At 43.7% G+C, this 24,570-nt stretch overlaps 1 protein-coding gene across 2 annotated transcripts in view; it reads left to right on the top strand.

Annotated features, from left to right (window-relative positions):
- The window catches only part of NRG2 (neuregulin 2), a 191,155-nt gene that overhangs the window by 11,441 nt on the left and 155,144 nt on the right, over positions 1 to 24,570 (top strand). The gene's annotated exons all lie outside the window — the stretch shown is intronic.

Below are 24,570 nucleotides of genomic sequence, written 5' to 3'. Positions count from 1 at the left end.
CACCAGGCCCAGAGCTTGTTGTACAGAAGTAAGAATTAAAGCGTTTGGTTTTACATTAGTTCTGTGAAGGGATCACTTGAAACTTTGTGCTGTATCTGGAAGAAAACATCAAGCTGATAAAGGGTCCCAGTGGGTTTGGACTTCCCTGGTGATGCAGTGGTAAAGGATCCACCTGCCAATGTAGGAGATGGGGTAAAATACCCGGGTTGGGAAGATCCCCTGGAGTAGGAAATGGCAACCCGCTCTAGTTTCTTCCCTGGAAAATTCCATGGATAGAGGAGCCTGGCAGGGTACAGTCCATGAGGTTGCAAAGAGTCAGACACAACTTAGTGACTTAGCACACATGCACACATGTCCAGTGGGTTTGATGGTCTTCACTGGGCCAAGGTCATGAACCATATTTTTTAAAGGAAGTGTAAGAGTTTACTTTTCTCATCTCTGAAGTTAAATAATAGCCTCATAATTCTAGAGCAGGGGTGAGCATTGCCACTGAAAGAGGACGAGTAGAAAGGGCTAGTAGTCCTGCTCTGTCTGCATGGCTGTGTGCTCATTTGTGTCTGACTGTTCAACCGTAAAGACTGAAGCTGGTTTGTGGATCCTGCTGTGGTTCCTCTGGTATTTTGGAGATATAATGTTTGATTCTTTCCTCTCCCGCTTCCTTCTCAGATCCTTCTATCACTGACTCTTTTTCTTTTCAGCACTTTGTAAAGGTTACGTTTCCTAACAGATTGTCCTTGGTTCTCTTCTCAATTTACATAATCCATTTTGAAGTTTCAGCTCCATATAGTGTAGTGGTTAAGGCCGCATGTTCTGGAGCCAACTGTGAAGAGTGAATCTTGTCTCTGTGACTTATTAGCTATATATATGTGTGTGCTTAGTCACTCAATCGTGTCCGACTCTTTGTGACCCCATGGACTGTCGCCTGTGGAGCCCCACCAGGCTCCTCTGTCCATGAGGATTCTCCAGGCAAGAATATTGCAGTGGGTTGCCATGCCCTCCTCCAGGGGATCTTCCCAACCCAGGGATCGAACCCAGGTCTCCGACATTGCAGGTGGATTCTTTACCCTCTGACCTGCAAGGGAAGCCCTATATAATCTTAGGCAAATTGATCGACCATTTTGTGTCTCAGGTTCCTCAACTGTAAAGTGGGGCTAATTATAATACCTATCTCATAATATTGTGATAAGGATTCAGTGAATTACTTTTACTTTAAAGTTTACTTTATGTAAAGTGCTTAGACTGAAAACATTCAAGGCAGACAAGCTACAATTACTATTATTGTCATGTTTATTGTTAGTTGAGAGAGAATGGCTTTGGATTCAGACTGATATTTTCTTAAAATCCTGACTCTTCCTTCCCAGCAATGTGAACTTGGGAAAAGTCCCTTAATTTTTCTGAGTTCCAGTTTCCAGCTGCCTATGGCATGTTGTTTCAGTTATCCATTGCAGCATAACAAACCAACCTAAAATATAGTGGCTTCAAACAGCAATCTTTATTCGTTATTGTTATTCATAGTTCTGGGAATTGACTGGGTTCAGCTAGGAGGTTTCAGAGAAGGCAATGGCATCCCACTCCAGTACTCTTGCCTGGAAAATCCCATGGATGGAGGAGCCTGGCAGGCTGCAGCCCATGGGGTCGCTAAGAGTCGGACACGACTGAGCGACTTCACTTTCACTTTTCACTTGCATGCATTGGAGAAGGAAATGGCAACCCAGTCCAGTGTTCTTGCCTGGAGAATCCCAGGGACGGCGGAGCCTGGTGGGCTGCCGTCTATGGGGTCGCACAGAGTCGGACGTTACTGAAGAGACTTAGCAGCAGCAGCAGCAGCTAGGAGGTTTAGTGTCTTTCATGTATTTTTTGGTCAGATGGTAGCTGAGCAGTCAAACAGTAGGTGAGACTGGGTCATTTCCCATTTTCCTCTCTGATGTGCCTAGCAACTGATGCTGGCTGATTCTCATCTGGGAGCTTAGCCGGGAATGAAGGCTAGGGACCAACCTTGCCTGGGTTTCCTCACAACATAGTGGCAAGGTCCATAGGTGAGCATCCCATGAGACAGCCAGGCAAAAGCTGTATTATCTTTTATGATCTAGGCTCAGAAGTGACTAGTATCACTTCTACCACATTCTGTTTCTTGGAAGAGAGTTTACGAAGGCTTGACCAGATACAGAGGGAGGAGAATTAGACTTTACCTCTTGATGGAAGGATTGTCAAAGAATTTGTGGACATGTTTTGAAACCATTACAGTCTGCCCTCTGGTCACAAATTATTTATATTCCTTGCACATGAAAAATATGCTCGTCCTGGCCATTGCATTCACAGTCCATTGTAGTAGTACACTTACTTATTAAAACAAAACAAAACTCATCCTCACCGAGACCCTCCTCCCTCAAAAAGTCTCATCTATATGGCATCAAGTTCAGGTTTAAGAGCCAGGGTCTCATCATCCAAATTAGATCTGGGTGCAGATGAGACTCCTTTCATGAGGTTCTTTGGGGACAGCAATTCAAATGCTGTTTCTCTTGACCTGAAGACTGTCAACTAAAGAGATTAATAATCTGCCCTCCAATACAATGCTGGTATAGACACAGGATAACTGCTACAGATGCCTCCTTTTAAAAACTAGTAATACTTGAATGTTTTTAAATGACTTTATTTTTTACTTAAAATATTGAAATTTAAAGTAAATTAATCTATAAGAGAGTTACAAAAACATAAAGGATCCTCTTTCCTCAGCTTCCCCAAATTAGACAGCTATAAAATGATCAAAACCAGGAAATTAATACTATTGATGTAATATTATTAACTCATCTCTAGATCTTGTTGAAAATTTGCCAGTTGTCTTATTAACGGCCTTTACTTGATACAGGATCCAGTCTAGGATCCCACATCACATTTAGTTGTTATGTCTCCTTAATCTTCTGTCTGGGTAGATGTTCTCATTTAGAAAGAGAAGAACCACCAGTCGTGGTCCATAGCAGTTCTGAAATCCAGCCTGGCACACAAGTAGGGCTCAATCCTGTTGCCTGGGGATGAGTGTCCACTGCTCTTGGATTTACCCAATGGGCTCATGGTGTTGCCCTCTAATTATCCTTCCTTTTCCATAAAATGTAGTCTGTGTTTGCAGCTAAGCAGTTTTCTCAGTTCTGTATTCTTTTAGGTGGTATCCAGTCAAATGTGTCCACAAGAGGAGGAGACTTAGGAAAGGCACACAAAAAAACAAGTTTACTGTACTCATTGCTCCTAGAGATGGGGGTCACTGCATGCCACACAGGGTCACAGGGGAAGTACCAAGTTTTGGTCAGGTGGCAGAAGACTGGAAAGAGAGAAAACATTAGGTTGAAATTTATTGGCGTTTTCTTGGAGAGTGGAGGTCAGGGCAGGATGAACAGATTAGCATTGGCTAGTTTGAATGATTTTGGTAGGCTCTAAGTTATAGAGGTGATCCCTGGTTTCCTGGTACCTGGCCCTGGGATGATTAAAGGGCAGATGGAGGAGGCAGGGCTCTGGACTGGTTAGTTTACACATCAAAGGCATGCTCCTGGTTGAGTCCTTTGCTGTTTCTAAGAATTGGGTAGCCCTAGAAGGAGCAATCCCTCTCCAGCTGGAAATGGCTTTTTAAGATGTCAAAACATCACAATACATAGAAAATAAAAATTTGAACAGTACATTCAGCTTGATTCCTACTTGTAGATATTTTGGGGCCCAGAAGCTTTTCATTTTGCTCTGTTTGGTCCCTTTTAGTCCAAGCTGGTGGTGTTCCTATAGTATACTTCTTTTTAAAAATCTGTGGTTTGCTTATGGATCTTACATTAGACAAAAGCCATACCTACAAATCTTATCAAGAGAAGCTCTTCTCTACTGTGAGCTTCCTGTCAGCTGCTGCGGGACACTCTTCTTCAGGCTAAAGGAGTCACTGTTCTTTAATGGAAAGGGACTGGTCTCAGAAACAAGTCCCAGAGATTCTCTGAGGCATTGCCTTTGACCTTTCTGAGGTCTTAACAAAGGATACAAGTCGCATCTCAAATTAAGCTCATTATAGTCTCCTTACTATATTCTGTTCTGTCTAGGAGACTCCTGTCTTAGATAACAACAATCCATCTACTCTTCCAAGTCATTAGAAACTGCAAACTTGGGTCTTCCCTGGCAGTCCGGTGGTTAATACTTCACCTTTCAATGCAGAGCGTGTGGGTTTGGTCCCTGGTGGGGAAGCTAACATCCCATATGCCTCACGGCCAAAAAACCAAAATATAAAACAGAAGCAATATTATAACAAATTCAATAAGGACTTTAAAAATTGTCCTCATAAAAAAAATCTTAAAAAAAAAAAATCCGCAAAATCATCTTTGGTTCCTTTCCATCCTCTGTATATAATACACTGTCAAGTGGTGACAATTTTTACTATTGCAGCTATCTTCAATCTAATTCTTTTCATTCAGGAGGCTCTAGTTGGGTACTTAAATCTCACTTAGACTGCTGCTGCTGCTGCTTCTGCTAAGTCGCTTCAGTCGTTTTCCGACTCTGTGCGACCCCATAGACGGCAGCCCACCAGGCTCCGCCGTCCCTGGGGTTCTCCAGGCAAGAACACTGGAGTGGGTTGCCATTTCCTTCTCCAATGCATGCAAGTGAAAAGTGAAAGTGAAGTCACTCAGTCGTGTCCGACTCTTAGCGACCCCATGGACTGCAGCCTACCAGGCTCCTCCGTTCATGGTATTTTCCAGGCAAGAGTACTGAAGTGGGTTGCCATGGCCTTCTCCGTTAGGCTGCCACAGTGGCTGCTAAATGGAATTTCCAATTTTCAGAATCTCTGCTCTCTTCCATCTATTGATGGAATTCACTTTCTAAAACAAAGTAATTCTCACTGTCCAACCCAGAAATCTTCAATAGCTTTCTATTATCTATAGAATAAAGAGAAAACTCCTTCCACAATTAACCTCTACCTGCCATTATGCCTTTAGCCCACTTTTCCACTCTTACTGTTTGCTATAGCCAAAATGTACTATTTTGAAAATTTTGAACACCTCTTACATTTTTCTTCCTTGGTGCTTTTGCACATTTTGTTTTCTGGTGTGGTATGCTCTTCCTTTCCTTCTCTGTCAGTTGCTAACCTCCTGCTTCTTCAAGGTTGAGCTCAGGTCTCATTTCTCCTCGGTGATCTTTCTGATCCCGTCAGTCCAAATGGACCGTGGCATGTTTCTGCAGCAGTTCATACACCTTCTGTGATCATAATGGTCTGTCCTACTGCTTAGCATAATTGGTTGGGAAAGGGTATGTGTAAGTAGAAAAAGGGTATGTGTGTATGGTCCTCTAGATGGTGAGCTTCTTGAGTACAATATGGAACTGTAGCAAAGGTTATATCTCACTTATTTTTTGGTGACTTATATAAATTACTGACTAATAACTGCTTGGTGACTTAAGAGAATGGATCTTACCTTGGGATTAGAACTGGCAGTTGGGAATAAACATCTGGTGCATGGAAGGAGATTGGTCTAAGTATGTAATATGTTGGTAGAGGTATGAATGTGGTAAACTGAGGCAGCCTCTTCAGATGATAATGGGAGGGCTGATTTAGTTACAAAGTGCTACATTGTATTCTTACACCATCATTGTTGCTGCTGTTTATAACAAAAAGTACCAAATTTCTGATGTGAGGATTGGAGTCTGGGTTTTATTAACCTCTATGGGAAGTATCTTAGGAAGATTATCCAGGGATAGAACAATTTGACTGTTTTGTGTATCACTGTATCCTTATCACCTTCATGGTTCTTGGCATGCTATAGGAGCTCAATAAATATTAATTGAGGGGGAAATGAGTGAAGAAATGATTTCTACTCCTATGTGATTATAGGTACCTACATGTGCTATACCCAAGGAGCATGGCCAGGAGAGCTGGTTCAAAATTAGCTCAAGTTAAGAGAAGGCAAGTCATTTATCCAGGGTCCTCTTTGTACCCAGAGCTTTCTGCTTTGCCACAGAGGACTAGGAGCTATTAGGACTTTAGGATGTAGACAGGGTGACTAGGGACAAGTGGGTGACAGAATTGCAATCTGAATCAAGCAGTCAAAAGTGACAGGAGCTTCTTTTAGGTGGCCAGGAGGAGAATCTGGGCGGTGTCCCTAGTTAAGGAAGAGGAGACTATTCAGGCTTTGTCAGGTGTTTTTGTTGTTTTGTCTTCAAATGATGAGCGTCCTTCCTGGAAATCAGCCTCCCCGGTTCAGTCTCAGCCCACAGCTTTCTGTATGAGCTTGTGCAGCCTGTCCTTATACCCTGGGCTTTGTTTTGAGCTGACAAATGGGGCTTTCTTCTTCAGCTGTGAGAAGTGGAGTGGAGAGAGTGTTTCAAGCCGGGTAAGTCATGCCCTCAAAATGGAGCCTGTCTGGGTTTATAGTTTTACTTTGAAAATTTTAGCAAATCCTGGGCTGAGGGACTGTATGGATGCCTGGAGTGTGAAATTGCTTTCTTAAAGCTGGTCTTGCCCTATATTCCATTCTGAGTATCAAATGCAAACCCAAGTCTATGATTGTGATAATTAGATGGGAGGGGTTAGGGCAATTTAGGAAGATGATGAGGCCTGACCTCTTCCTGCCTTTGAAATCCACAAAGGAAGGAGAATGGGGAAAATGATGAATAGTTGATCAAAAAATGGGGAGTGTCCCTCCTACATTAAGACAGCTGGCTCAGGGATGAAATTGTCTTACTCTGTTAATGGCCCTCAGGACCAGATGCTAGGAAAACAGAAATTAAACTACAACTTTGGGCCACTCTCTCTAGACAGTGGGAGCAGGGCCACATCTTCTGATTGCCCTTGACCACCTGTGGATTTCTCTTGGGGAGCCTCAAGAGTCTTGAGGCAGGGGGATTGTTGGGCTCAGGTTGCAGGATTCCAGGCCAGGAATAGATGCAGTTGACAGGGGTCTCAGGAATGTGGGTTTTGCATCTTCTTGAGCTTTGACTTGCTCTGGACACTCTGTGCCTTCCCGTTTGTGGTGGGGCTGGCTCAAGGTGACCTCTCTCTGTGCCATAGATCAGAGAGCTAGCCTGCTTCGTCTCTTCACATCCCTGAGAAACTGATTTTGCTACAGGGCTGGGTGAACCATATGGCTGCCTAGATTACAGTGATTGTTGGCGTTTGTCAACAGAGAGAGCAGGCTTTTTGGCTATAGCAAATTCCCCAGGTAGGGTTGCCCACACCATCTATGAACACAGCATATAGGATCAGCTGGATGGGTAAGCGGTCCCATTCTTTTCCTCTCTCTGCCTCCCAAAGAAAGGGAGAGGCAAGTTCATCATCAAACGTTGGCTAATAGATCTGTATTTTTAGCTCCTCCATTGTTCTTTTCTTTGAAGGATGCTGGGGTCGTCTATTCGTCATGTATCTTGTTCTGGAGAGGTTTACAGTCTAGTTGAGGATATCAGATTTACATGAATCAATAACAAGTGATGTAAAGAAAAAGGTATATAATAATTGCAAAAGGGAAAATAGATTGTAGAATTCAAAGATGATTCAATCAGATCAATGAGGGCTGAAATTTTCTAAGATAGTGTTGGATCTAAAGGTTAATTTTTTTTTAATCAGCATTTTATTTTATTTTATTTATTTTTGGCCACTAGGTCTTCCTTGCTTTGTGCAGGCTTTCTTTAGTTGTAGTGAGTGCGGGGCTACTCTTTGTTGTGGTACCCAGGCTTCTCATTATGGTGACTTCTCTTGTTGCAGAGCACAGGCTCTAGGCGTAGGCTTCAGTAGTTGCTGCATGTGAGATTAGTATTTGTGGTGCACAGGCTTAGTTGTTCCATGGCATGTGGAATCTTCCCAGACCAGGAATCAAACCTGTGTCCCCTGCATTGGCAAGCAGACTCTTATCCACTATGCCATCAGGGAAGTCCAGGGTTAAAGGTTAGTTTTGAAGACTGAATAGGTTTGGGGGATTTAGGAGGATAAGGGAAAGGTTTCTAGGCCAAAAGAACAATATGAGCAGAGGCAGAGACAAGCAAGAAGTCTTTCCAGAACTATGAGGAGAGTAATGTGCGTGGGGTAGAGACATAGGAGAGATAAGATTAGGACAGGAGGGCAGGACTGGATTAAGGAGGGTCACCAGAGACTGGCTGAGGAGTTTGGACTTGGGTCTGGAGGTGATATGGCGCCATTGTAGGTACTGGTGCAGAGATATGATACGAAGAGAGGAATGTTTGCAAATACTTTGTCTACACAATTCAGAGTGGACTGGATCTGGGGAGAGACAGATGTTTGAGAGATCAAGGAGAGAATTATAGAGTCTTTGAAGCATGGAACCTGGGAGAAGAGGCAGGTAAATTATCCTGTTTCCTCCCAGACTCTGTGAGATGTGGTGAGGGACTGGGTAGCAGGCATAAAAGAGATCAAGGTTTAATCTTGGAAAGCTGGGGAAAATCATAGTGCCATTAGCAAAAATGGAGAACTTGTGAGGAAAAGTAATTTTATGGAGGAAAATGATGAGTCTGGTAGTGATTTTATTTACTTAATGAACACTTATTTGACACTTATGATGTACTTGGCACTGTGCTAACCATTTTATAAATGTTAACTCATTTAGTTCTCATAATAACCGTATGAAATAAATACTGTTATTATTCTCTTTATTATAAAGGGGAAAACGCAAGCATAAAGAGAGCTGAACTAACTTGCCCAAGGTCATGAAGCTATAAATAAATGGCAGAGCCAGGATTTTGAATCCAGACCATTATTCTAGGCTTCCTCCAGTTGATGGGAGACCCAACTAGAAAATACAATAGACAATAGAAAGCCAAACATTTATTGGGTGCTTTCTTACTGCAGAAGTCTTTGCAGGAAATGTAAAAATGAGTGTGACATGGATATACCATCAAAGAGCTTGTACAGTTCTAGTGAGGGAATGGCAGATGGTCAAATTGTTGTTAAGGATACTAGATTCTGTGCTACAGGAGAGGGCAGCACATAAATAATAGGGAGGATAAATACATGTATCATAAATCCATATTTATTAGAGACACATCTGGTTAGAGACATGAGAAAAGACTCAAAGGAGAAGGAGCTTGGGAGATGGGTTGGACTTTGGTTGTTGGTGGTAGGGGAAGGAAGGTCATTCCTGGTAGAGACAAAAGCTTGGATAATGTCATGGAAGAAAGAAAATTCAAAACATCTTTTGGGATCAGCACATGGCATAGGAAGTAGCTCAGTAATTGTTTGACCTGAACTAGGATGGGAAGTGGTTCGTTAGGTTGCAACATAAAGCATGAGTTGGAGAAACAGTAGCAGAGAAGGATGACATTTCCTTGGAGGTCTGGAGCCCAAGTGAGAGGATCGGACTGGAGAGGTTGAATCCCAGGTCCATGGCTGAGGGGTGCATAGCTGATGCTGGAAGAATAGAGGACTCTTGGATGGAAGACTGTAGGAAGGGAGGGGTGGAGGGCTGAGGAGAGAGCCCGTTTGTTTTATGTGTACATACATCTAGGCTATTCTTACTTGGGGATGAACCTAAACATTTCCTAAAATAAAACCTGTTGGCTTGTGGGCTGTGGTTGTTCCTCTCCTAGATGGGGAGACCATTCTGACTTTGCTCAAGGGCCTCCCAGCCCCACGTCCCTCTGCTACCATGCCCTGGGCAGGGGTAAATAAAGTTCTTATGGTCTTCGTTCCCTAAGTAGATACAGACAGGAGTCTTGGGACCCTTCTGCCTGGGCTAAAGGAGAAATTGACAAGACATGAGACCACACTCATGTTATAGGTGCAGAGATGATTATCTCAGGGAATCCCTGTGTAATGGGATACCTGAGTGGTGGAGATTGCTCTCTTAGATCAAGACATCATGGATGGTGACCCCCAGTGGAGAGTCAAAGCATGGTCCATTCTAGTATTCCATACCCCTTAGGCCTTTAAAAAATTTTTTTAATGTATTTTTGACTGCACTGGGTCTTCATTGCTTTGTGCAGGCTTTCTCTAGTTGAGGTGAACAGGGACTACTCTTTGTTGTGGTGCTCAGGCTTCTCATTGAGGTGACATTTCATTGCAAAGCATGGGTTCTAGGCATGTGGGCTCAGTAGTTGCAGATCGCAGGCTCTAGAGCCCAGTAGTTTTGGCACATGGCCTTACTTGCTCTGCAGCATATGAGATCTTCCTGGAACAGGAATTGAACTGGTGTCCCCTGCATTCCAAGGTGGATTCTTAACCACTGGACCACCAGGGAAGTCCCCCTTAGGCCTTTAAGCATCATTCTTAGGGCAAGTTTTGAGTAGAGATGGAACTTAAAAATACAGAGGTCAGATATTACTCTTTGACTTTTTCAGTGGACATGCAGGAATGGTCCTAACCTCAGACTTCATCTCATAACACAGAGCACAGTCCTAGGAGAGAGATGTTGCTTTAAACTTCAGTTTGCCACTTACTAGATCTGTGACCGTAGGACGACTGAACTTTGGGCATCTGTTTTATTTTTAACTGAAAAAGAAGGTTAGTGATATTTGCTTTTCTTTCCTAGCAGGGATATTGTGAAGCTTAGAGGAAATAATGTCTGTGAAAGTGCTTTGAGGTTGCAAGGTGCTGTATCAGAGTGTGCTGTTATTATTACAATGACTAACCAGTTTGCTAACTCTTAAAGATTAATGTTCTGAGAGTGCCTTTTGCATAACCTCTTCATGGTCCTTCTGCCAAGGACTTACAGGGCAAGGCCACAGAATGGGAGTATGATTCGCAACATAGACTATTTCCTCCGGCAGGTATATCCTGTTTCACTGGCTCTCTGATGCACTTTCCCCCACTCCATACATTAACATCTCTGAAATTTGGCCATGCCTTATAACTGATGGCATAGTAGATGTGATGAAACCAGCTAATTCTTTTCTGGGAACTAGGTGGGCCACTTATACAAATTTTTTTTCTACATGAAAAACTATTTTCTCTCAACCTTTACTAGAGAAGATCTTGCTAAAATACATTGGGACATTTTGCTGTCTCAGTAATTATAGAATGCTGTCTGTCCTTGAATATCTTGTCATTTGTCATCATCTTTTCTCATTGCCCAGATCTCTGCAAGCAAAAGTTTGGTTTGAATATATATGTCCTGATCTTAGGACCTATTCTGCCTGTTGATTAAAGAAAAAATCTCTAGTGACAATTTTGTTGTCATTTTCTGCTTCTGCCTAGAAGTGGAAGGCAAGATGCATTTTGGTTCATGGATACTTTATATTACCCTGGATTTGACTGTCTTGGACCCTGGGGTGTTAGAAGGTGGGGAGCTGGGTCTCCTATCCCTGTCTTATAAACCTCTAACATAAACCCTTTAAGTGACAGGATGACCAATACACTGTCTGTGAAGCTTCTCTTTAGAATAAATTCTATTCTTCTTTTCTTTTACCTTTTGAAAGCTCTTTGGACTCAATTGCAAATTCTGAGCTTCTTTATTAATACCAGTTCTTACTTCAGTATGTTCTTGAGCATCTGAGTGTGGACTTTCCACCCTTTTTTTGTTCTTGGCTACGCGGTGCAGCCTGTGGGATCTTAGTTCCCCAACCAGGGATCGAACCTGCACCCCCTGCAGTGGAAGCTTGAGTCTTAACCACTGGACCACCAGGGAAGTTCCTGGGCTTTCCATCTTGTAAGTTGAATGGCAGAGAGCCTTCTGAGCCCCTCCCCCCACCCCCAACCCCCCTAAGCCTTGTCCTCTGCTGTAGGTTCAGGGAATGTAGACTGAGAATGTGTGGTTATGAATGTAAATCCTCGGGTAAAGAGGGGTAAGGAAGAGGCATTAACATTTTCCAAGCAGACACGACTTCATCTGACTCTCACAACAACCTACAAAAGTGGACTTTCCCTTCCCTACGCTACATCTAGGAATGAAACACTGAGATGTGTTCCAAGCTGGCCGCACTGGTTCTAGGTGATGATGCTCGTCTGAACCATGCTTTCTAGGCAGAGCCAGTCTGGAAACAAAGAGGAACGATAAAGGGATTACTTGCTCTTACTGATTACCTGGGAATTTCTTCCTGGCTGATGAGGAGACTCAAGACATCACTGGATGGAGTTCTTTGAAGAATTCTGTTTTTTGTTTTTTTTTCCCCTGCCCAAACTTGGGGGCTTCCCTGATAGCTCAGTTGGTAAAGAATCTGCCTGCAATGCAGGAGACCCCAGTTCAATTCCTGGGTTGGGAAGATCTGCTGGAGAGGGGATAGGCTACCCACTCCAGTATTCTTGGGCTTCCCTGGTGGCTCAGCTGGTGAAGAACCCACCTGCAATACAGGAGACCTGGGTTTGATCCTGGGTTGGGAAAAGGGCTTCGCAGGTGGCACAGTGGTAAAGAATCCACCTGCCAATGCAGGAAACACAGGTTTGATCCTTGGGTTGGGAAGATCCCCTGAAGAAGGAAATGGCAACCCACTCCAGTATTCTTGCCTGGAAAATTCCGAGGACAGAAGAGCCTAGCAGGCTACAGTCCATGGGGTCACAAAGAGTCAGACACAAGTGAGCACGCATGCATAACCTTGGATGTAGGCCGGTGACCAAGGCCCCTGGCTGGAGCTGTGCTGTATTTCTCAGCCTCTGATTGGCCCTCTGGCCCCTGCTTCCAGAGGCTCCTGATTCAGGTCAGATGCTGCTTGGTGCCCTAGAAATAACCGGGTTTCTAGCCCAGTGTGACTCCCCGGAGCTCCTGGACCTGCTAGGGCCATGTTTGCAGCATCTCTCCCCAAAGCTGTGTTTATTTCTATTATGTCATTTGCTTATTATAGACAGTCGGCTAAGTGTCAGTTATCACCTCCCTGTGATTCCCTGCCTTTTCTTCTCCTTCTGTCTTCTCCCCAGTGCTTTGGAGACTCTGGGTGACAGGGACTTAAGAGGCAGCATTCTTAAATAGGTTCCTGCTACAGTTCTTCATGTGGAATTAAGCTTTGCGTTGATTTTCCCTGAGAAATGAGCTTTTGTTAGAAGCACTGGCACCGTAAACAAGTATTTTTCTCTATGGTTCATGGAAGAAGTGTCCAAAGGGTTGGAAAGACAGCAGATTGGGGGAGCAGGGCCTGGATGACAGAGGGTGGGGAGTGTTGGTTTTGATCTCTAGGGGTCAAGTGCTGACCAGGGATTTGGCAGCCTCTGTGTGTTGGATTTCTCCTTCCCGTGACCTTGGTTAGCACTGGTCCTCTTAAATCTTTGTGTCCTAGTGCTGTTTCTTCACTTTGGGCTAAAAGATGCTGATTGAATTCTTGTCCTAGAGTCACAGTTATGGTTATGAGACAGTGAGCTGGAGAAACTCCTCTAGATTCCAGGCTTGGGGGAGTGGTAGGTTAGGTGCTTGGGCAGTGACATGGGAGGCAGCTCCCTAAGGACCACAGAGTGCAAAATAAGAGCTTAGTCTGCTAGGCAGCTGGGCAGCCTCTGCCCCTTCCAAAGTCACTGCATGAAAGAGTGGGGCTGTTTTTCCCTCTTAACACACCTATCTGATTCCCTGTCGACATGGCTGGCACTTTGTGACGTCTCTTCTCCTTCACTGCTGTTTTAAGTCATGTCCCCAGGTTTGATCTGGTTACACCTGGGCCCTCTTGCAGAGATCCTATCACATCACCCGTGGACCTCAGGGCTGGAAGCAGCTCCCATTTGACCTTGTTCTGACTCGTGAGCAGGGCAGAGGAGGGTGTGTGATTTGTATGAGGTGTCAAGACTGGGCCCACAGGGTTTGTTTGCTTCCTGTGATCTACACAGCTCACCAAGAGTACGAGGGCCTGTAGACTTTGAGGTTTTCTTTGGAAAACATTAGCAGAGCTGACTTTATGACTGTGTGTTTGGAGGGATGATTATACACTGACCTTCATACTCTCTTTTCCTCTCCCGCTCCCTTCTTCTTCTTTGATTAATTGAATGATTCTTTGAATTCTCTAGTGCTTTACAATTTTCAAAAGTTTCACACACATGATTTCATATAATCCTATAATAACCCTTTCCTCCCTATCCTTGTATTGCCCCTCCTCCCCTTCCCTCTCCCCGCTGGTAACCAATAGTTTGTTCTCTGTATCTGTGAGTCTGATTTTTTTTTGTTTTATTTTTTAGATTCCACATAGAAGTGATATAATGGAGTATTTGTCTTTCTCTATCTGACTTATTTCATTTAGCATAATGCCCTTCAGGTCCATCCATGTTGCTACAAATGGCAAAATTTTATTCTTTTTTATGCTCGAGTAGTATTCTGTTGTATATATCTATATGTCTATATATCTAATATTCCATTATACACACACACACACACACACACACACACACACACACACACACACCCACATCTTCTTTATCCACTTATCTGCTGATGAACACTTATGTTGCTTCATACCTTGCCAATTGTAAGTAATGCAGCTATGAACATCGTCCCCCTCCCTTCTGCTGCACAGAGGATCTGTCTTGTCATCTGAGGCCAGTCCTCCAGTTCTGCCCTATAGTCTAGCCCTTGTCACATTCTCAGGCTCCTGATACTGTTGACTTTTCTTTCTCTCCACTCTCACTCCTCTGTCTTCTTCTTTGCTGAATCATTTCTATCCATTTCTCAACATATTCAAGTATTTGCCCTCTTCAACTACAACCTATCATTCTCTCCTCTTTCACAGACGCAAGAACAGTCTATATATTAATATCTTGTCTCTATTTCATGACCTCTCCTCTCACACCCCTTTGACTTCTTCCCCAATTCCCCCTCCATCAAAAATGTTCTAAGTTCATCTCTCAGCACTTTAATAGGATTAACTAATCCTGGGTTCTTGAAATATGTTGTTCCCTTGGCTACCGTGATGTCAAAATCTTAGTTTTCCTCCTGTCTCTGGCCATTCGTTCATATTCTCTCTCTTTTTATTTTTTATTTTTTATGTTTTAGCTCTTTCTTCTCTATTCTGTTTCTAAATGTGAGGTTTTCTCAAGTCTCCATCCTTGGTTCTCTTTCTTTCCTTTTTTGGGGATGGAGTGTTGTGCTGGTCTTTGTTGCTGTGTGCTGGCTTTCTCTAATCGGGATGAACAGGGGCTGTTCTCTAGTTGTGATGCACAGGCTTCTCACTGCAATGGCTTCTCTTGTTGTGGAGCACAGGCTCTAGGGTGTAAAGGCTTCAGTAGTTGCAGCTCATGGGCGTTAGAGCATAGGTTCAATAGTAGTGGCACACAGGCTTAGTTGCCTTGCAGCATGTGGGATCCTCCTGGACCAGGGATTGAACCGATGTCCCCTCATTGCAAGGAAGATTCTTAACCACTGGAGCACCAGGGAAGCCCTTATTTCTTTATGTCTCTTACACTGTCTCCATATGCTGTTTTTATGGCTTCACTTATTGTGTCTATGAGGACTCTCAAATTCACACCTTCGATTTTGTAGTTGGAGACCTTTGAGCTCCAGATTTATATATTTACCTTCTTACTCATCTTCTCTACTTGGCATCTCACAGCAGTCTTAAACTCAGCATGTCCCAAATGAACTAATAGTATCACCCTCTTTCCAAACTTGGTCCTCTGATAGTGTTTCCTAACTTAACCACTTAGGATGCATTTTGGTACTTTCTTCTTTATCACCTGCCCCTCACAGCTCCTCTCATCGTATCACTTTTTCCTCCTAAATCTCTCCTGAATTTATCTGTTTTTCCACTGATATCACCCATATCAAATACTGATCATTTTTCACCTGTTTCACTGCAGTTGCTTCATTAGTGGCTTTTTTGTGTTAACTTGTGCCCCTTAGAGTTCATTCTCCACATAGTGAGCTTTTTTGTTTTTTTAATTCATTTTTTTAATTGAAGGATAATTGCTTTATAATAATGTAATAATGTGTTGGTTTCTGCTATACATCAACATGGATCAGCCAGAGGTATACATATGTCCCCTCCCTTGTGGTCCTCCCTCCCACCTTCCACCCTATCCCACCCCTCTTGGTTATCACAGAGCCCTGGTTTGAGCTCCCTAAGTCACAGAGCAAACTCCCACTGGCTATCTATTTTATATATGGTAGTGTATGTTTCCATGCTGCTCTCTCCATTTGTCTGATCACATTTCACTCCACTGCCCCTACTCTGCTCCAGCCTCTTTCACTAACTTTAACATATTTTAAGACAACATATAGGACTTCCTGGTGATCCAGTGGTTAAGACTCCACACTTTCAATGCAAGGGATACGGGTTTGATCCCTGGTCAGGGAACTAAGATCCTGGATGCTGTACCATATGGCAAAAAAACAATGATAATAATTAGTTTTTTAAAAGTCGTTAAAAACCACATTTCTCTTGTAAGGCCTCATGTGGGCTCACTTTTGCCTATGTGGCCCTTGTGCTGGGCTCATTCATTTCTTCAAAAATATTGGAGCTCCTCCTGTATATCAAGACTTCTTCTAGCCCATTTCTCTGCCCATCTGGTCCTCACTCTGCACTTGGGCCACACTGGCCTTGACAAGATACGACTCCTTCCTCAGGGCACCTGTATGTGCTCTTTTCTGTCTCTCAAATGCCCTTTCTTTTCTGCTAGTTCATTCCTGTCTGTCTTGAGCTCAGCTCAGATGTTACTTCCTTCAGGAAGATTTTCTGAGACCCCAGACTAGGCATAACTGCTGCATCTGCCGGCTCTAGCACCACCACAGTCACTTCCACTCTCTCTCAAATTTATTCATGGCAGTGACTGAAACATCATTGGAGGTCAAATATCTGCTCCCTGCTAGACCATAGACTCTTGAGGGCAGAGACTGTGTCTGTCATATTCACAGCTGTACATCCAGGCCTAAGCACAATGCCTGGCACATAGTTGGCACCAGGATTGTTCAGTTTTATGAGTAAATGACAACTGAGCTGAGGATGAGGAGATTAAGATGAATTTGCTGGGAGGTATATGCAGACAATGTTGTCCTGTCAAATGGTCAAATTAGAGTGGTTAATAATAGTTTAAATTTTTATAACAAGCAAATAGTTAGATTATCTGGCTCAAATTTTTAGTTTTAAATATGAGGAAACTAAGGCCCAGAGAGTGAACTCACTCACCCAAGGTCATAGAATGAGGCAGGAGCAGAATCCTCGCTCCTCCCGCCTGACTTCCAGGTTGGCACCAGCTCTCCTTCAGCACCACCCCCTTCCTGCCTCCTCTGCCTCTGTTTTCTCCAGAGCAAGCAGGGCTCTGGAAGGTCGATTGCTTCCTTCTTGACTGGAGGGTGTGGCAGGTAGGAGCAGCCGACCCTATGATGGTATATAAGGAGTCATTTCACCACCCTCCTCCCCATGTTAGAAATGAATGATGGGTTACAAAGGTATCTGAGCCGATGCCAGCCTTCCCCATTGAGATGTGAGCCCTGAAAGGAGGAATACAAGGCATGTGTTTGTTGAAGTAACTTGATTTTCCAGTTTCTAGATTATCAGAATTTGGGACCTGGAAGCCTGACATCGAAGGAGCCTGGTTTGCATCCATTACTTAAGGACTCACAGTGCGCCCAAACTGCCTGAGTGTTCCGATGATGATGCCTTAGTTAGGACCTACAGGGAAGCCCTTCTTCAGTAAGGTGGCCCTTCCTCTATCACCTTTACTTGATCTCTTCATCCTAGTCATTGAGAATTATGTCCTGAAAGATCCATAAGTGGAACACGCCAACCTGGGAGTGGCCATGGAAGAAATAGGATACTTAGCATATGAACCTCAGCATGCTGGCACCTCACATTTCCAGTCTCACCTCACTCATGTTCAGGTTGTTTTTTTGTGTTTTTTTTTTTAATTTAACCAACATTTACTGAATCTCCATTACTGTCCTGGATAATGAGGAAACAAAGATGAATAAGTCATCTGCCCATGAAAAGCTCACAGCTTAGTGATAGATGGACCATTCAATTTATTCATTCACTCATTTATTGAATCGGAGAAGGCAATGGCACCCCACTCCAGTACTCTTGCCTGGAAAATCCCATGGGTGGAGGAGCCTGGTAGGCTGCAGACCCATGGGATCGCTAGGAGTTGAATACGACTGAGCGACTTCACTTTCACTTTTCCCTTTCATGCACTGGAGAAGGAAAGGGCAACCCACTCCAGTATTCTTGCCTGGAGAATCCCAGGGACGGCAGAGCCTGGTGGGCTGCCCTCTATGGGGTCGCACAGAGTCGGACACGACTGAAGCGACTTAGCAGCAGCATTTATTGAATATTTGGTAGTCATCTATCATGTTCTAGGTATTGTGCTGGGCTTATTCATTTATTCCTTCAACAATATCAGAATTCCCCTTGTATATCAAGACTTCTTCTAGGTTCTTGGAATATTGAACAAACAAAAGTCTCTGCCCTTGTGGAATTAGCTTTCTATTGGTTGAGACTAATAATGTGGAATGTACATAAAAAATAAGTAAATTAAGTAGTGTTTAGAAGTGGTAAATACTATGAAAAGGAAAAAAAGGATGGAAAGGGGTGAAAGGGGTACAGGGGGATGTGGTTTACAATTTATACAGGGTGGTTTTGACAGACCTAATTTACAAAGTGATGTAAGAGCAGAGACTTGAAGGAGGTGAGGAAGTTAAACATATGGATAGCCTGGGGAGAGGAACTTCACACAGAGGGAATTCCACCTCATGTGTATGCATGCCTGGCATGTTTGGGGAACAGCAAAAAGGCCCATATGTCTGAAATGGAATAAACTGAGGTTAGAGAAGCAATGGGCGTCAGATCATGTAGGGCCTTGTAGGCCATTGTGAAGATTTGGTTTTTTCTTTCTGTGAAAAAAAGAATCTACTGAAGGGTTTTGAGTAGAGGAATGTTATTATCTGACTTATATTTGAAAGGGATCACAAAGTCTGTTGTGTTGAGAATAGACTTGCAGGAGCAAGGGTGATGAGAGAAATGAACAAGGAGGCCGTTACAGACTAGGTAAGAGATGGTGGTGGCTTGAAGTATTGCAGAGGTAAAGGAGGGGGTGAGAAAAGGCTGGATTCTGGATATTTTAAAAAGATAGAGCCCAAAGGATTTCCTGATGGTAGCATATAGGGTGGGAGAGAAAAAGAGGAGTGAAAAATGATTCTAAGCTTTTCACCTGAGCAATTGGAAATGTGATATTGCCATTGAGTTGGAGAAGACTGTGGGTGGATCAACCTTTAGGAGGAGATAAGGTTTTAGATCTTCTTCATGTGTTAAATGGAGAGTCAGATTTGGGCAGGAGGTATAACTATGGGAATCATCTAATTATACAGGTAGTATTGCTTCAGTTCAGATCAGTTGCTCAGTTGTGTCCGACTCTGCAACCCCACAGACTGCAGCACGCCAGGCTCCCCTGTCCATCACCAACTCCTGGAGCTTGCTCAAACTCATATCCATTGAGTCAGTGATGCCATCCCACAATCTCATCCTCTGTTGTCCCCTTCTTCTCCTGCCTTCAATCCTTCCCAGCATAAGGGTCTTTCCAATGAGGCAGTTCTTCACATCAGGTGGCCAAAGTATTGGAGCTTCAGCTTCAGCATCAGTCCTTCCAATGAACACCCAGGACTGATCTCCTTTAGGATGGACTGGTTGGGTCTCCTTGCAGTCCAAGGGACTCGCAAGAGTCTTCTCCAACACCACAGTTCAAAAGCATCCATTCTTCAGTGCTCAGCTTTCTTTATAAAGTCCAACTCTCACATCCATACATGACTACTGGAAAACCATAGCTTTGACTAGACAGACCTTTGTTGGCAAAGTAATGTCTGTGTTTTTTAATATGTTGTCTAGGTTGGTCATAGCTTTTCTTCCAAGGAGCAAGCATCTTTGAATTTCATGGTGCAATCACCATCTGCAGTGATTATGGAGCCCAAGAAAAGATAGTTTGTCACTGTTTCCATTGTTTCTCCATCTATTTGCCATGAACTGATGGGACCGGATGCCACGATCTTAGTTTTTTGAATGTTGAGTTTTAAGCCAGCTTTTTCACTCTCCTATTTCACTTTCATCAAGAGGCTGTTTAATTCCTGTTCGATTTCTGCCATAAAGATGGTATCATCTGTATATCTGAGGTTACTGTTATTTCTCCCAGAAATCTTGATTCCAGCTTGTGTTTCATCCGGTCCAGCATTTTTCATAATGTACTCTGCTTATGAGTTAAATAAGCAAAGTGACAATATGTAACCTTGACGTACTTCTTTCCCAATTTAGAACCAGTCCATTGTTCCATGTCCAGTTCTAACTGTTGCTTTTTGTCCTGCATACCAAGTGGTTTGGTATTCCCACCACTTTGAGAATTTTCCACAGTTTGTTGTAATCCACACAGTCAAAGGCTTTAGTGGGATCAATAAAGCAGAAGTAAATGTTTTTATAGAATTCTCTTGCTTTTTCTGTGATCCAACAGATGTTGGCAATTTGATCTCTGGTTCCTCTGCCTTTTCTAAATCCAGCTGGAACATCTGGAAGTTCTCAGTTCATGTACTGTTGAAGCCTAACTGGGAGCATTACTCTGCTATCATGTGAGAGGAGTGCAATTGTGCATTGTCTTTCTTTGGGATTGGAATGAAAATTGACCTTTTCCAGTCTTGTGGCCACTGCTGGGTTTTCCAAATTTGCTGATTATTGAGTGCAGCACTTTCATAGCATCATCTTTTAGGATTTGAAATAGCTCAGCTGGAATTCCATCGCCTCCACTATCTTAGTTTGTAGAGATACTTCCTAAGGCCCACTTGACTTCACATTCCAGGATGTCTGGCTCTAGGTGAGTGATCACACCATCGTGGTTATCGGGGTCATTAAGATCTTTTTTGTATAGTTCTTCTATGTATTCTTGCCACCTCTTCTTAATATCTTCTGCTTCTGTTTTACCACTTCTGTCCTTTATTGTGCCCATCTTTACATGAAATGTTCCCTTGGTATCTCTAATTTTCTTGAAGAGATCTCTAGTCTTTCCCAATGAGATCACAGAGGAGTGAATATGGGTAGAGCAGAAATGAAGAGCAAGGACCAAAGTGAGTCCTGAACACTACAGTGATAAGAGGTTAGGAGAAGGGGCTTCCCTGGAAGTCCAGTGGTTAAGACTTTGTTCTTCCACTGCAAAGGATGTGGGTTTGATCCCTGGTTGGGAAGTAAGATCCCACACACCATGTGGTGTGGCAAAAAAAAAAAAAAAGAAGTGTTGGGGAAGGAAGGAGTCAGCAAAGAAGACCGAGAAGAAGTGACCAGTGAGACAGGAAGAAAGCCAAGTGATTGTGGTGATCCTGAAGCCAAGAGAGGAAAATGCACCATGTTGGTGGGAAGAGACAGATTGGTTCCAATGTAACTGATCAGTCAAGGAAGATGAGGAGGGAGAATTCACCATGGGGTTTGGCAAAGTGCATGTCAACGAGGATCTTGACTAGCCGTTTCAGTGTAGTAATGGAGGTTAGAGCTTAATTTGAGTGGCTTTAACAGAAAATGAAAGAGAAGGAATTTATTGCAATTTCAGTGCAGAGGGAAACTGTAACAGAGAGGTAGCTGGTAGGGGGAGTGGAATCAGGAGGGTTTTTATCTTCTTATTTTATTGTGCTAAAACTCACATAAACATGATCATTTTAACCATTTTTCAGAGTACACTTAGTGGTGTAAATTATATTCACATGTAACCATCACCACCATCCATCTCCAGGACTTTTATCTTCTCAAACTGAAACTCTATTGTTGTTCTTTAATATGAGAGAAGTAACAGTATGTTTACATGTTGGTGGGAACAATCTGGGTGAGAGAGGGAAAGGAATACTGTTGGAGTGTGAGGGGAGATTGTTGGAATGATTTTCTAGAGTAGAGGAGGGGTGAGGTCTGGTTCACAAATAGAAGGTTTGGCTCTGGGACCATGGATAGTTCATTTTCAGTAACAGCAGGAAAGGCAAAGTTAGTGTGGATGGATGATGATAGGTACATAAATGTGGTGGGAGTCTGGAAATCCTCTTCTGGTTTTAGTTTTCTCAATGAAGTAGAAAGCGAAGTCATCAGCTGAGAGTGCGGGGGTGAAGTGTGAGAGGTTTAAGAAGAAAGGTGTGAAGCAGTCATCAAGGAGAGTAGGTGAGTGAATAGAATAAACTAGGGAAGGACAGTATTGTCAGGGATCTTTAAGGGCATGTCTTTGTTCATGGTCATGAATTAAAGTGAGACCAGAGTATGTGGCTGTGTGCTTTTCTCCAGCTGCGTTCAATTGCCTGGGTGCAAGTGTATTTAACTAACTACAAGTTAAGACAGGACTAGCATACACACCGGAGAAGGCAATGACACCCCACTGCAGTACTCTTGCCTGGAAAATCCCATGGACGGAGAAGCCTGGTAGGCTGCAATCCATGGGGTTGCTAAGAGTCAGACACGACTGAGCGACTTCACTTTCACTTTTCACTTGCATGCATTGGAGAAGGAACTGGCAACCCACTCCAGTGTTCTTGCCTAGAGAATCCCAGGGACAAGGGAGCCTGGTGGGCTGCCGTCTATGGGGTCGCACAGAGTCAGACACGACTGAAGTGACTTAGCAGCAGCAGCAGCAGCATACACACATGAATGAATGACAGAAAGGTGTCTTGCCCTCAAAGAGCTTGCAGTCCAGGCCAGGAGATTGAGTCAAAGGCCCTGACAGCACAAAGTGATAAGTGCTCTAAGTAGAAAAGTACAGGGAAAGGTATTGGCACAAATGGAAGATACCTAAACCCAGCCTTGAAAGTTGTTTCTTCCTGGAGGAAAAAGATATGAGCTGGGACTTCAAAGAATAAATGCAAATGAACTAGGTAAAGAGAGACGGAAGAAGTATTCCAGAAAGTGGGAATAGTATGTGCAAAGGAATAAAGGTGAAACTGGGGTATGTTGGAGCAGTTTAAAGAAGATCAGTTACCCCAGGTGCCATGTGTAGTGATGAAAGATGAGCTTGGCAAGGTGGGTTGAATTGAATCATTATGTAACGCCTTGAGGGCTATATTAAGAAGTTTGGATCGATCCCATGGAATCGAGCAATGGGAGAGGTGGAGATGGACTAGGGGATAGAAGAGAGTGTTAGGAATGTTTAATAAATGAGTGACATTTGAGTTGGCCCTTACATCAGCTGTCTATGACTGTGTAACAAATTACTCCAAAATTTAGTGGCTTAAAACAAGACTTCTGTTTTCTCACAACAAGCTTTCTATTTTTGTGGGTCAGGAATCCAGATGGGACTTGATGGAGTCCTCAGGCCTACAGACTTTCATCAGGTTACAACTAAGAGTCAGCCAGGGCTGCAGTCCCCTCAAGACTCAACAAGGGGCTTTCAAGCTCACTCACATGATCATTGACAGGCTTCAGGTAGTCACTGGCTATTGGCCAGAGACATCCATTCCTGACCACATGGATCTCACCATAGGGTGGTTCATGACATGGCAGCTGACTTACACTCAAGCAAGCAAGGAAGAGAGTAAGAGGGAGAAAACAAGATTGAAGACACAGTCTTTCTATAACAGCCACAGAAGTGACATCTCATCTCTTTTGCTGGATTATATTTATCAGAAGTGAGTCTTTAGGTCCAGGCCACACTCAAAGGGAAGATATTGTTTAGGAGCAGGGAAATTAGGAGGTAAGATCTTTAGGAACCAACTCAGATGCTGCTTGCTTCCTGCAGTCCTGAAGGAGACTAAGGAGCTTGCCAAAAGAAATGAGGAATGACTGACTAGGAGAAGATGGTACAGAAGAACTTTAAGGACAAAGAAGTAACATGGGCAATGATGTGAAGGCCTGCAATGCACTATGTCCAGAGTGGTGGAAGATACTGCTGCTAAGATATAGAGAGTGGCCCACTGGAAACGGTCTTATGTGCTACTCTGAGAAGTTTGGTCTTTGCTCTTTGTCCCAAGAAAAAAGTCCCTTGAAGGCTTTTGTATAGGAAAGTGACCTGATTAGTTTTCGGTCTCTGATGGCTATGTGTGGGACAAATGGGAGTGGAGGGGGGCGTTGGTGACAGAGAGCACCCTCCAGTGGATAGAAGGGCCTGAACCAAGGCAGTGGCAGTGGGCCTGGTGAAGAGGGGCCAGATTCCAAGGATATCGAGACAATAACTAACAAGTCTTGGAGAACCTCCTGGGAGACCACCCACCCATCTATCCGATGCGTTAGGAGTTCTCCACCTAGAACACTGAGGGTCCTGGCTGAAACTAAGACACTGCCCCTTGTGAATGGAGAGGGAAACAGCCCTGGCATACTTGGCCTTCACCTGTGAACTTAGCAACACATTCCTCATTCTGTTTGATAACAGTGAAGGAGTTTTTAGTTCAGAGCATTTTTAAAAGTGCCTCCTGTGCATAGAATCCTATTTAGAGTGTTATGGGAAATTCAGAGTACAAGGCTCTACTCTTGAAGAACCTTCAGCCTAGTTCTGGGAAAGAAATCTGGTTTAGATTTAGGCCACTGGCACTCTGAGGACACTGGCACTGTGAGGCAGGCAGGTGAGGAGCCTCATGTGCCCCCGTCCTGCCACAGCAGCAGCACTCCGAGATATTGATTTCTCCATGGGTCTTTGATGAGTGGTGAATCCTCACAGTGTAGCCAGGCTGCTGAGCTTCCACCCGTGTTGGTGAGGCAAAGGTTCTCCTCCTCCCTTTACCACTTTCCAGACCAGCCTCCCGGGATTTGTGGATCAGTCCGGTTTACCCCAAGAGGGTTCTGGGC

The sequence above is a fragment of the Giraffa tippelskirchi genome, chromosome 6, assembly GCF_054371585.1.
Source record: "Giraffa tippelskirchi isolate mGirTip1 chromosome 6, T2T-mGirTip1v1.2.pri, whole genome shotgun sequence".
Classification (NCBI taxonomy): Eukaryota; Metazoa; Chordata; class Mammalia; order Artiodactyla; family Giraffidae; genus Giraffa; species Giraffa tippelskirchi.
This window is presented reverse-complemented; position numbering and strand designations above follow the sequence as displayed.